Below are 10,907 nucleotides of genomic sequence, written 5' to 3'. Positions count from 1 at the left end.
GGAAGGGAAGGGAAGGGAAGGGAAGGGAAGGGAAGGGAAGGGAAGGGAGGAAAGAAGAAGACAAAGAGAAAGGGAAGAGGAGAGAGAAGTGAGAGAAGAGAGAGGTGAGAGGATAAAGGAATCAGAGAGTGAGGTGTGGGCTGAGCACCCCTTTTTATGGTCTTCACTGTTGCTAGGTAACTGGGGAGGAGTTTAGCCTGAAGGAACTGGGGAGGAGTTTAGCCTGAAGTACAGAAGCTTGGGCCATTGCCTACATGACTACTGACCATGCTTCTCTTGTGGGGGCTGTGGGTACCTTATGCAGGGGTCAGAGTTCCAGGAGCATAAGGGAACGCCTACCGTGTCATGTAGGTGAATTATGACCATCAGGGTTCAGACCTCAGATCGACTGGAGACCAGCCTGCAATTCCCCCACATTATGTTGGTTCTTAATGTGAATATGCAAGTGTACTTCTCTCATTGCCTGCACCAAGGATAAAATTGGCCACTTCTACTTCTACATCCTTGGAAGCCAGTTTCTCCTTTGCAATTTGTCTTACCAAGAAAGTGGCCAAATCAGTGTTGGATATAGAACATCCAAATATTATTTTTGTGCTATTGGTGATGATAATAATAAGATGATGATTCTTCTGAGAGGCTTTCATTGCCTATGATTGTAGTGTTGAGTGCAACAAAATCAAAATGAGTGTCTTAGAAGCCATTATCCAGTGTATTGCTTTGGGGAAGGCTACTGATGCATACACAACTTCCCACCCCAGGGAGCTTCATGGTCCATCACGAACGCACAGAAATAGCATCCTCTCTTTCCCCTGTGGAACACAATGTTCCAGGTGACATTTGTCTTTAGTTCCATGTCATCATCGGCATCATCAGCATCATCATCATTCACTTAACATCCTGATCAGTATCTTACTTCCCAGTCACCCCGTTCCACAATCCTCCCTCATTCCCTCTTCCCTTCTCCTCTGAGAGGGTGGGCCCCCTTGGTATGCCCCACCCAAGCACATGAAGTCTCTGCCAGCCTAGGAGCATCTTCTCCCACTGAAGCCAGAAAAGGCAGTCCAACTAGAAGAACATATCCCACTAACAGGCAACAGCTTTTTGGGATAGTCCCTGCTCCAGTTGTTTGAGACCTACATGAAGACCAAGCTGTGCATCTGCTACATATGTGCAGGAGGTGGGGGGATGTCTAGGTCCAGCCTGTGTTCACTCTTTGGTTAGTGGTTCAGACTTTGACAGCCCCAAGGGTCCAGATTGGGTGATTCTGTTGATCTTCCTATCCCCTTCAGGGCCCATGATCCTTCCCCCAACTTTTCGATAAGAGTCCTCAAGCTCTATCCACTGTTTGATTGTGGGTGTCTGTATCTATTTCAGTCATCTTCTGGGTGGAGCCTCTTAGAGGACAGGCTTGCTAGACTCCTATCTGCAAGCATAACAAAGTATCATTAATAATGTCAAGGATTGGTGTTTGCCCATGGGACTAGTTTCACGTTGGTCCGGTTATTGGTTGCCTTTCTTTTAGTCTCTGTTCCATCCCCCATCCCTGCATTTCTTTTAGACAGGACAAATTTTGGGTCAAAAGTTTTGTGAGTAGGTTGGTGTCCTTACCTGTCAACTGGTGTTCCTACCTTGCTACGCGAAGTGGCTTCTTCAGGTTCCATATCCCCAATGCTGTGTGTCCTAGGTAAGTTCACACCCATTGACTCTCAGGTACCTTCCCTATCTCATGTCTCTGGTACGTCTTCAAGATGTCCCCCAACTCCCCAACCCTGCCAGTTGCAGATTTCCATTCATTCTTATGGCCATCTCTCCTGGGGTGTTCAAGATCAGCTCCATGTCTTAACCTGACCCTTGTCAAACTGAGTAGACTGATTCAATTGGAACAATCATTCTGACCACTCTGCTGCACACATCCATGTCTCCCTCCTTTCCCACACACTTGTGCCTCCCCCCAAACACACACCATCAGAGGACACAGACACAAACATTTACTTGTGGGCTTGATTTTATTTTTACCATGTTTGAATATTAGTTGGTGTAATAATTTACTTCATAGTTAACCAGATGTTTTTTTTTTTAGTCTGACCTAGCCCAACTAGCTTTTTATCTACTTCTCCCCCCATCCCCAGAGATGGTGGAGTCTTCCTCTGTCTCTTGGTTGTATAAGATTAATTTCTCTTCAAGTGTTGTTGGCCAGATTTTTGGGACCTTCACCTCTTGGCTTTCGATGTACTTGTGATAGTTCTAGATGGAGGCTTCCTCTCTGATGTACATTTTGCCATTTCTCCTCTCTTCTTCTTTGTAGGATGACTAGATACNTAGAAAGGCCACAGAGAGAAAACAGAAAGACTTAGGTTTTGAAGAATAAGAATAAGATGGAGGAGGCACAGAAGCAGGAACTTAATAGGAAATGAAGGGGTCAGGTCAATGTGTGTGTGTGTGTGTGTGTGTGTGTGTGTGTGTGTGTGTGTGTGTGTGTGTGTGCTGAGCAGGTGAGGGCTAGAGAGAATATTTGAATATTTGGTGGAAGGATTCAAAGGCAACAACAGAGAAGACTTGTATAGCTCAGCTCACCTTAGATTTCTCATTTGGTTTGGTGCTGATCTTCCTTTTGTACTATTATTTATCTTTGTTTAAGTACATGTTCTGCACTGTCTGATTTTCAAATTTGGTGTTGTTATCTTAGATGCCCCCCTTCCCCATCTTAGTACCTCATAGCAGACCTTAGCCTTCCTGTACTGGCATATGTATACCCCTTCCCAGACAATGAGTGACCACACCCTTACATTGGGTCAGCAAGCCCAGAAGGGAGAGGTCTTAAAGGCACAGAATATCATCCTGACTACCCTGTGTGAGTAAGGAAGATGTGTAGTCTTATTGGAGAACTAGAAGATCTATTTAGCACTCTTAGAGTCCTCCAAACTAACACTCGCCATGCTTCTCATGGTGGGCCATTACAAGTGATACATTCTATTCCCTTGAAGTCTTACTCAGAGAGTAGCGGTGGGGGTTGGGGGTCACTTCATCCATGGTGAAATGGCCCATAGTTCAATAAATCTCTGTGGAGATGTGAATTGTTCTACTTCTCCCTTAACCTTTTTTTCTCACATACCTTTATAATGTCATATCTTACCAGTAGGGAACTTTCTCATACCAATCCTTTGCCCCTCACTCACTGAGGTTCCCTTGCCCTTGTTTCCAGTCTGAATTCATGGCCTTTAAGGTATCAGACTTCACTGAATTGAGTTGACAGTTTGGAAAATCTAGTCCAGACCGCAATTTGAAGGGTTTGTTTACCTCAGTAAGCCCATCATTGAGGCTTGAGTAGTATGATAGTCACAAGGGAAAAGAGACAAGCTAGAAATCTGTGTGCCAGTTGTGCTGTCTGTTTACGTGCAGGAAATTACAACAGAAAGACTGTTGGGTTCACACTGTTGGGACAGGGTGTTTGACTAACAATGTACTTACTTGGTAGCAGATGAAACAAGGAAAGAAAAAGGGCAAAGTCAAACTTCCCATAGTCCATGCAGACAACTATGTGACTCTAACAAAGAATATATCCCAAGCTAACGATTGAACTCCATAAGAGTCACAAAAGATTAATATATCAACGCCCTGTTCGTGTTTCATAGATACATACACTCACGTGTACCCTCACTCACACGCATACATACACATATTATCATTATTATTTGTTAAATAACATATGTATATTTAAGGGCTACATTATGACATGGGAGCACATGGAGAGAATAAGACAATTATTGTGAGGAAGCAGATGAACTGGTCCATTTCAGATGGTTCTTTTTTGGGAGGATAGACAGTAGCAGCACACATTTCTTACTCAAACCTTCTAATGTAAGTCCATGTTTGTAGCTTTAATCTTCTCTTGTTCATTGGCTCCCCAAATTTAGTCACTTCATGCATGTACATGATTTTTTTTAAATTTAAATAAAACTAAGTCTTTGAAAATAAAAGAGAATGGATTATGGACTCAGGTGACACACCACAACTGAAAGTATAAAGCAGATTTAAAAATGCACAGTAGAAATCTTTGCTTTATTTGGGTTACCTGGTAAGATTTTGAGGATCAGGGAAGAGACAGATCTGTGGAAGGCAGTAACATATAGTAAGCTTTACTTGAACAGCTTAGCTTGTATTAGATCAGAAACTCCTCCTAGGAAGACATGTTCCAGAGATAGTGGGACAAGGCCACCACCAAAAGAAGAATAGGCTGAGGGACCTTCCAGAAAAGAAAATGTCATGGATAATTTTTAGTGCCACATTGATTTGATTAAGAACCATCAAACACAGTAATAAGGTAAATCTTTGGGTATGTTCATGAAGTTGTTAGAGAATGCTGTCCTCCAGNTTGTAGGATGACTAGATACCTAGAAAGGCCACAGAGAGAAAACAGAAAGACTTAGGTTTTGAAGAATAAGAATAAGATGGAGGAGGCACAGAAGCAGGAACTTAATAGGAAATGAAGGGGTCAGGTCAATGTGTGTGTGTGTGTGTGTGTGTGTGTGTGTGTGTGTGTGTGTGTGTGTGTGTGTGCTGAGCAGGTGAGGGCTAGAGAGAATATTTGAATATTTGGTGGAAGGATTCAAAGGCAACAACAGAGAAGACTTGTATAGCTCAGCTCACCTTAGATTTCTCATTTGGTTTGGTGCTGATCTTCCTTTTGTACTATTATTTATCTTTGTTTAAGTACATGTTCTGCACTGTCTGATTTTCAAATTTGGTGTTGTTATCTTAGATGCCCCCCTTCCCCATCTTAGTACCTCATAGCAGACCTTAGCCTTCCTGTACTGGCATATGTATACCCCTTCCCAGACAATGAGTGACCACACCCTTACATTGGGTCAGCAAGCCCAGAAGGGAGAGGTCTTAAAGGCACAGAATATCATCCTGACTACCCTGTGTGAGTAAGGAAGATGTGTAGTCTTATTGGAGAACTAGAAGATCTATTTAGCACTCTTAGAGTCCTCCAAACTAACACTCGCCATGCTTCTCATGGTGGGCCATTACAAGTGATACATTCTATTCCCTTGAAGTCTTACTCAGAGAGTAGCGGTGGGGGTTGGGGGTCACTTCATCCATGGTGAAATGGCCCATAGTTCAATAAATCTCTGTGGAGATGTGAATTGTTCTACTTCTCCCTTAACCTTTTTTTCTCACATACCTTTATAATGTCATATCTTACCAGTAGGGAACTTTCTCATACCAATCCTTTGCCCCTCACTCACTGAGGTTCCCTTGCCCTTGTTTCCAGTCTGAATTCATGGCCTTTAAGGTATCAGACTTCACTGAATTGAGTTGACAGTTTGGAAAATCTAGTCCAGACCGCAATTTGAAGGGTTTGTTTACCTCAGTAAGCCCATCATTGAGGCTTGAGTAGTATGATAGTCACAAGGGAAAAGAGACAAGCTAGAAATCTGTGTGCCAGTTGTGCTGTCTGTTTACGTGCAGGAAATTACAACAGAAAGACTGTTGGGTTCACACTGTTGGGACAGGGTGTTTGACTAACAATGTACTTACTTGGTAGCAGATGAAACAAGGAAAGAAAAAGGGCAAAGTCAAACTTCCCATAGTCCATGCAGACAACTATGTGACTCTAACAAAGAATATATCCCAAGCTAACGATTGAACTCCATAAGAGTCACAAAAGATTAATATATCAACGCCCTGTTCGTGTTTCATAGATACATACACTCACGTGTACCCTCACTCACACGCATACATACACATATTATCATTATTATTTGTTAAATAACATATGTATATTTAAGGGCTACATTATGACATGGGAGCACATGGAGAGAATAAGACAATTATTGTGAGGAAGCAGATGAACTGGTCCATTTCAGATGGTTCTTTTTTGGGAGGATAGACAGTAGCAGCACACATTTCTTACTCAAACCTTCTAATGTAAGTCCATGTTTGTAGCTTTAATCTTCTCTTGTTCATTGGCTCCCCAAATTTAGTCACTTCATGCATGTACATGATTTTTTTTAAATTTAAATAAAACTAAGTCTTTGAAAATAAAAGAGAATGGATTATGGACTCAGGTGACACACCACAACTGAAAGTATAAAGCAGATTTAAAAATGCACAGTAGAAATCTTTGCTTTATTTGGGTTACCTGGTAAGATTTTGAGGATCAGGGAAGAGACAGATCTGTGGAAGGCAGTAACATATAGTAAGCTTTACTTGAACAGCTTAGCTTGTATTAGATCAGAAACTCCTCCTAGGAAGACATGTTCCAGAGATAGTGGGACAAGGCCACCACCAAAAGAAGAATAGGCTGAGGGACCTTCCAGAAAAGAAAATGTCATGGATAATTTTTAGTGCCACATTGATTTGATTAAGAACCATCAAACACAGTAATAAGGTAAATCTTTGGGTATGTTCATGAAGTTGTTAGAGAATGCTGTCCTCCAGGCACGGCATGACCATTGCCTTCTTGAATTATCAACAGATGTGATTGACCACAGGACCTGCACAAGATTGGGCCCATTTGCTTTCTATCATGAAAGGCGAGGATAGGTCCACAAGGCCCCAACCCAAAGAGATGTATAGGCAATTAGCAGGTGCTGGGAGGAGGGACTCATCAGGCTTTCCTGGAGATTCCTGCAGTTCTCAGCCTGTGAGTCATGATCCCCAAATGACACTGGAAAACACAGACATCTAAATTATGATTTGTAGTAGTGGCAAAATTATATGAAGTAACAACAAAAATAATTTTATGGTTGGGGTCACTATATGAGGAACTGTATTAAAGGGTCACAGCATTAGGAAGGTTGAGAATCACATTGTTCTAGACAGTTGACAGTTGTTGGAGGGAGGGGCTCATGAGCTCCCCTGTTCCTGAAAATATGTAGGCAGTTAACAGTTGCTAGGAGAGAGTGAGAGACATATATATTTTTTAATTGAGATAGCCACTCATAAGTCACCCATACCCCCCCCCATAAGTAATACCAACTAAATTCACTGGTCCAGTAAGTTAGGCATTATTGGAATCATTTTTCTGTCTGTCATTGGTGCTCTATCTGGGGTAAACAGACATTTGTTCATCTCTCTAGGAAAAGTTAGCACAACACTTGGTCCCAAAACAGAGAAACCACAAATCCATAGATGAGTCTTAAAGGAGTACTTGGATCATTTCTGTTGTGGGTGATGAGACATGTAATTAAAACTAAACTTAGCACATTCAGGAGCAATTGATCCCCATGTGATAAAAACTGACATGCCTTACTGCTGCAGTAGGTGTTTGCATTGCCCTTGTTAATGGATGGAAAGATTTGCTACTTGGACAACTCCATCTGAAAATGGGAGCGTCTGTTACAAAGAATTCTAGGATGTCTGCCATTGTCTACATGGTATGTGTTGGCTGTTCTTGCCACCTCAAGCTTCCCTGGACTCTTGTTGTAAACTTTATATGCTTTATAAACATTCAATGTAAGCAAGTGGCCAGGCCCTGCCTGAAGAGCTCCAGCAGTCAGGTCATAAAGACTAAAACAGCTGTAATTACCAAGGCAGGAAAGTGACCTGGACCCATCCCCCAGATTTCTCTAAGGGCTGTAATTGTCAGACCACATAATTCCTCCAATCCCAGACCACTCTGGAAAGCTTTTCTCCTCAACCCCCAAGAAAACCTGTATAAACCCTGTGCTCTGTCCAGTTCTTTGATTCTTTTCTCCCAAGCAGAGGCAGCCAGTGGGATCTCCTGAGTTTTTCCCTCCCAATAAACCTCTTGTGTGGCATTTGTTGTTCAGTGTGAGAGTTGTTTTTAAAGAAAAGAGAAAGAATGGATAGCTTGTGAGCGATTATACCAGAAAACAGTGGACTTTAGGGAGGGAAAGAAGCCCGTGGAGAACAAAGTCACCTATAGGAAAAGTGGGAGCTCATAAGACAAGGCTCCAGAGTGAGGCTGAGCTGCAGAGCACAGGCTGAGAATCAGCAGAATAGCTCAGCAGGCTTTCCCCACTTAGGCCAGTGCACAGGGAGAGGAGTGGAATTTGTTTAATTATTTTTCCATTTATTGAAAATAGATTTTTTTCCACATAATATATCCTGATTGCCATTTACCCTCCCATCACTCCCCCAGAATTTTCTTCCCTCCCCTCCTATCCAGATCCATACTTTTTCTCTCTCTCATTAAAAACAAACATGCTTCTAAGGGATAATAATAAAATAGAGTAAGATAGAACAAAACAAATACATAGAAATAAGACAAAACAAGCAAACAAGGAGACGAACCCAAGAAAAGGCACAAAAATCAGATAAACACACAGAGATCCACTTGATCACACACTCGGGAATGCCATAAAAACAAAAATGCAGAAACCATTACATATACACAAAGAACCTGTAGGGTAAAATGAGAAAAAAATCAACAAAAATAACAGCAGCAAGAAATAAAGATTTAAAACAAAAAGACAAAGCTCTGATGTAGCAGTATGAGACAAGGAACCACCAAAGATGCTGCTGGGTTCATTGTCACTGGCATCTCCTGCTGGGCATGCTGTGTACCCTTAAGGGTAGTTTGTCTGCCCAGTGAGATGATGGTGGAGAAAACTTTGATTTTTCCGTTGGACATAGTGTCTGGGTTAGGGATAGTAACATATGTCCACTTCTCCTTTCAGCTCTAGGACCCTATCTGCTTCAGGCCAGTGCAGGCCCTGTACCTGCTGCCACAGTCTCTGTGAGGTCATGTGTGCCAACCCTGTTGTGTTTAGAGGGGCTTGATCCATGGATATCCTCCATCCTCTCTGGCTCGTTTTTTTTGTTTTGTTTTGTTTTGTTTTGTTTTGTTTTATTCTCTCATACTCATATATTACCCCAGTTGCAATCTCCCTTCTCTCTCCTTCTCCCAGTCTCCTTCCCCAGATCCACCCTTCCTTCTCACAGAGAAGAGCAGGCCTTCCAGGGACATCAACCAAACATAGAATAATAAGCTACAATACAACCAGACACATACCATCATGTCAAGGCTGGGCCAGGTAGTCCAGTAGGAGGATAGCAAAAGAGTCATCCCCACTGTTAGGATTTCCATAAGAACACCAACCTACTCAGCTATAACGTATATGCATAGGGCCTAGGTCACAGACACCTGCAGGCTCTCTGATCTCTGAGAGACCACTTCAGTTCATGAGTTGATTCTGTGGGTTCTATTGTTCTGGTGTTCTTGACTTCTCTGGTTCTTCTCATCCTTCCTCCCTGTCTTTGCAGGACTTCCTGGGCACCACCTGATGTTATGGCTATGTTCGGCTCTTGTCTCTTTGATGAGGATTCTGTTAGACATTAGCCCCAACACACTCTGCAGGCAGGACATACTGTAGGTCAAAGGTTTTGTGGCTCAGTTGGTGTCCCAATCCTTCCACTTGAGCCCTTGTCTGGTTACAAAAGATGGAAGGTTTAGGCTCTGTGTCCCACATTATTAGAAGTCTTTACTAGGGCTCCTCTCATAGATTCCATGGAGTTTCCACTGCACAGGGTTTCCACCTCACTCCTGAAATGTCCCCAGTGCCAATCGTTTCTCCCAGTATTTTCTCTCTCCCTCTCCCTGTCCCACCTGATCACATCTGTTCCCACCACCAACGGCCCCATAGTCCACCCATGAAATCTGTTTCCCTTTCCCAGAGAGATCTTTTTGTTCTCTCATAAGCTTAACCTACTTCTTTGGGTCTGTAAATTGTAGCATGGTTGGTTATCCTGTACTTTATGACCAATATCCACTTATAAGTGAGTACATACCATGCATGCATGTCCTTTTGGGTCTGGGTTACCTTGCTTGGAATGGGTTGTTTTCGTTTGTTTTTTTGTTTGTTTTTTCTAGTTCCATCCATTTTCCTGAAAACTTTGTGATGTCATTATTTTTAATAGCTGTAAATGTTCCACATTTTCTTTATTCTTTATTCTTTGGTTATCTAAGTTGTTTCTAGCTTCTGGCTATGATGAATAAAGCTGCTATGAACATAGTGCAGCAAGTATCCTTGTGATAGAATAGACCACAGTTTTTTTGTTTGTTTGTTTGTTTTTGGTTTTTTTTGAGGAACCACCATACTGACTTGCAAAGTGGTTGTTCAAGTTTGCACTTCCACCAGCAGTGGAGGAGAATTCCCCTTGCTCCATATCCTTACCAATATGAGCTTTCACTTGTATTTTTTATCTTAGCCATCCTGGCAGGTATAAGATGAAATCTCAGTTGTTTTGATTTGGATTTCCTTGATAGATAAGGATTGAAAGAACAATACTCAAGCTTTGCATGGAAAAATAAAACTCCAAGATAACTAGAACAATCCAGAACAGTAATAGAACTTCTGGAGGTATCACCATCCCTAAATCTGTACTACAGAGCAAAGATGATTTGAAAAAAAAATACATGGTATTGGCATAAAAATAGACAGGTTGATCATTGGAATTGAATCAGAGACTGAGAAATAAATCCACAAATCTATGGACACTTGATTTTTGATCAAAACCAAGAAGCCAGAACCATACAATGGGGGAAAAAGACAGCATCTTCAACAAATGGAGTTGGTGTAACAGGATGTTTGCATGTAGAAGAATGCAAATAGATACATATATATCACCCTTCACAAAACTCAAGTCTAAGTGGATAAAAGACAACGTAAAACCAGATACATAGAAGAGAAAGTGGGGATAGCCTTAAATGCATTGGCACAGGAGACAGCTTACTGAACAGTATAATAGCTCAAGCACTAAGACCGACAATTAATAAATGGGGCCTTATGAAACTGAAAAAATTTTGAAAAGTCAATAGGACAAGACGGCAACTACAGAATAGGAAAGATCTTTACCAATTATATATCTAACAGGACTAATTTCTAAAATATCTAAAGAAATCAAGAAACTAGACAACAACAAACCACATGACTCAA

At 41.8% G+C, this 10,907-nt stretch overlaps 1 pseudogene; it reads right to left on the bottom strand.

Moving 5' to 3' along the window:
• LOC110287172 overlaps positions 1–1,661 on the bottom strand; it is a 17,903-nt pseudogene extending 16,242 nt beyond the window's left edge.
• Between the last annotated feature and the right edge of the window lie 9,246 nt (positions 1,662–10,907).

This window comes from Mus caroli, chromosome X (genome assembly GCF_900094665.2).
Source record: "Mus caroli chromosome X, CAROLI_EIJ_v1.1, whole genome shotgun sequence".
Lineage (NCBI taxonomy): Eukaryota > Metazoa > Chordata > Mammalia > Rodentia > Muridae > Mus > Mus caroli.
Note: the sequence above shows the minus strand (reverse complement) of the source record. Positions and strands in the feature narration are given on the sequence as shown.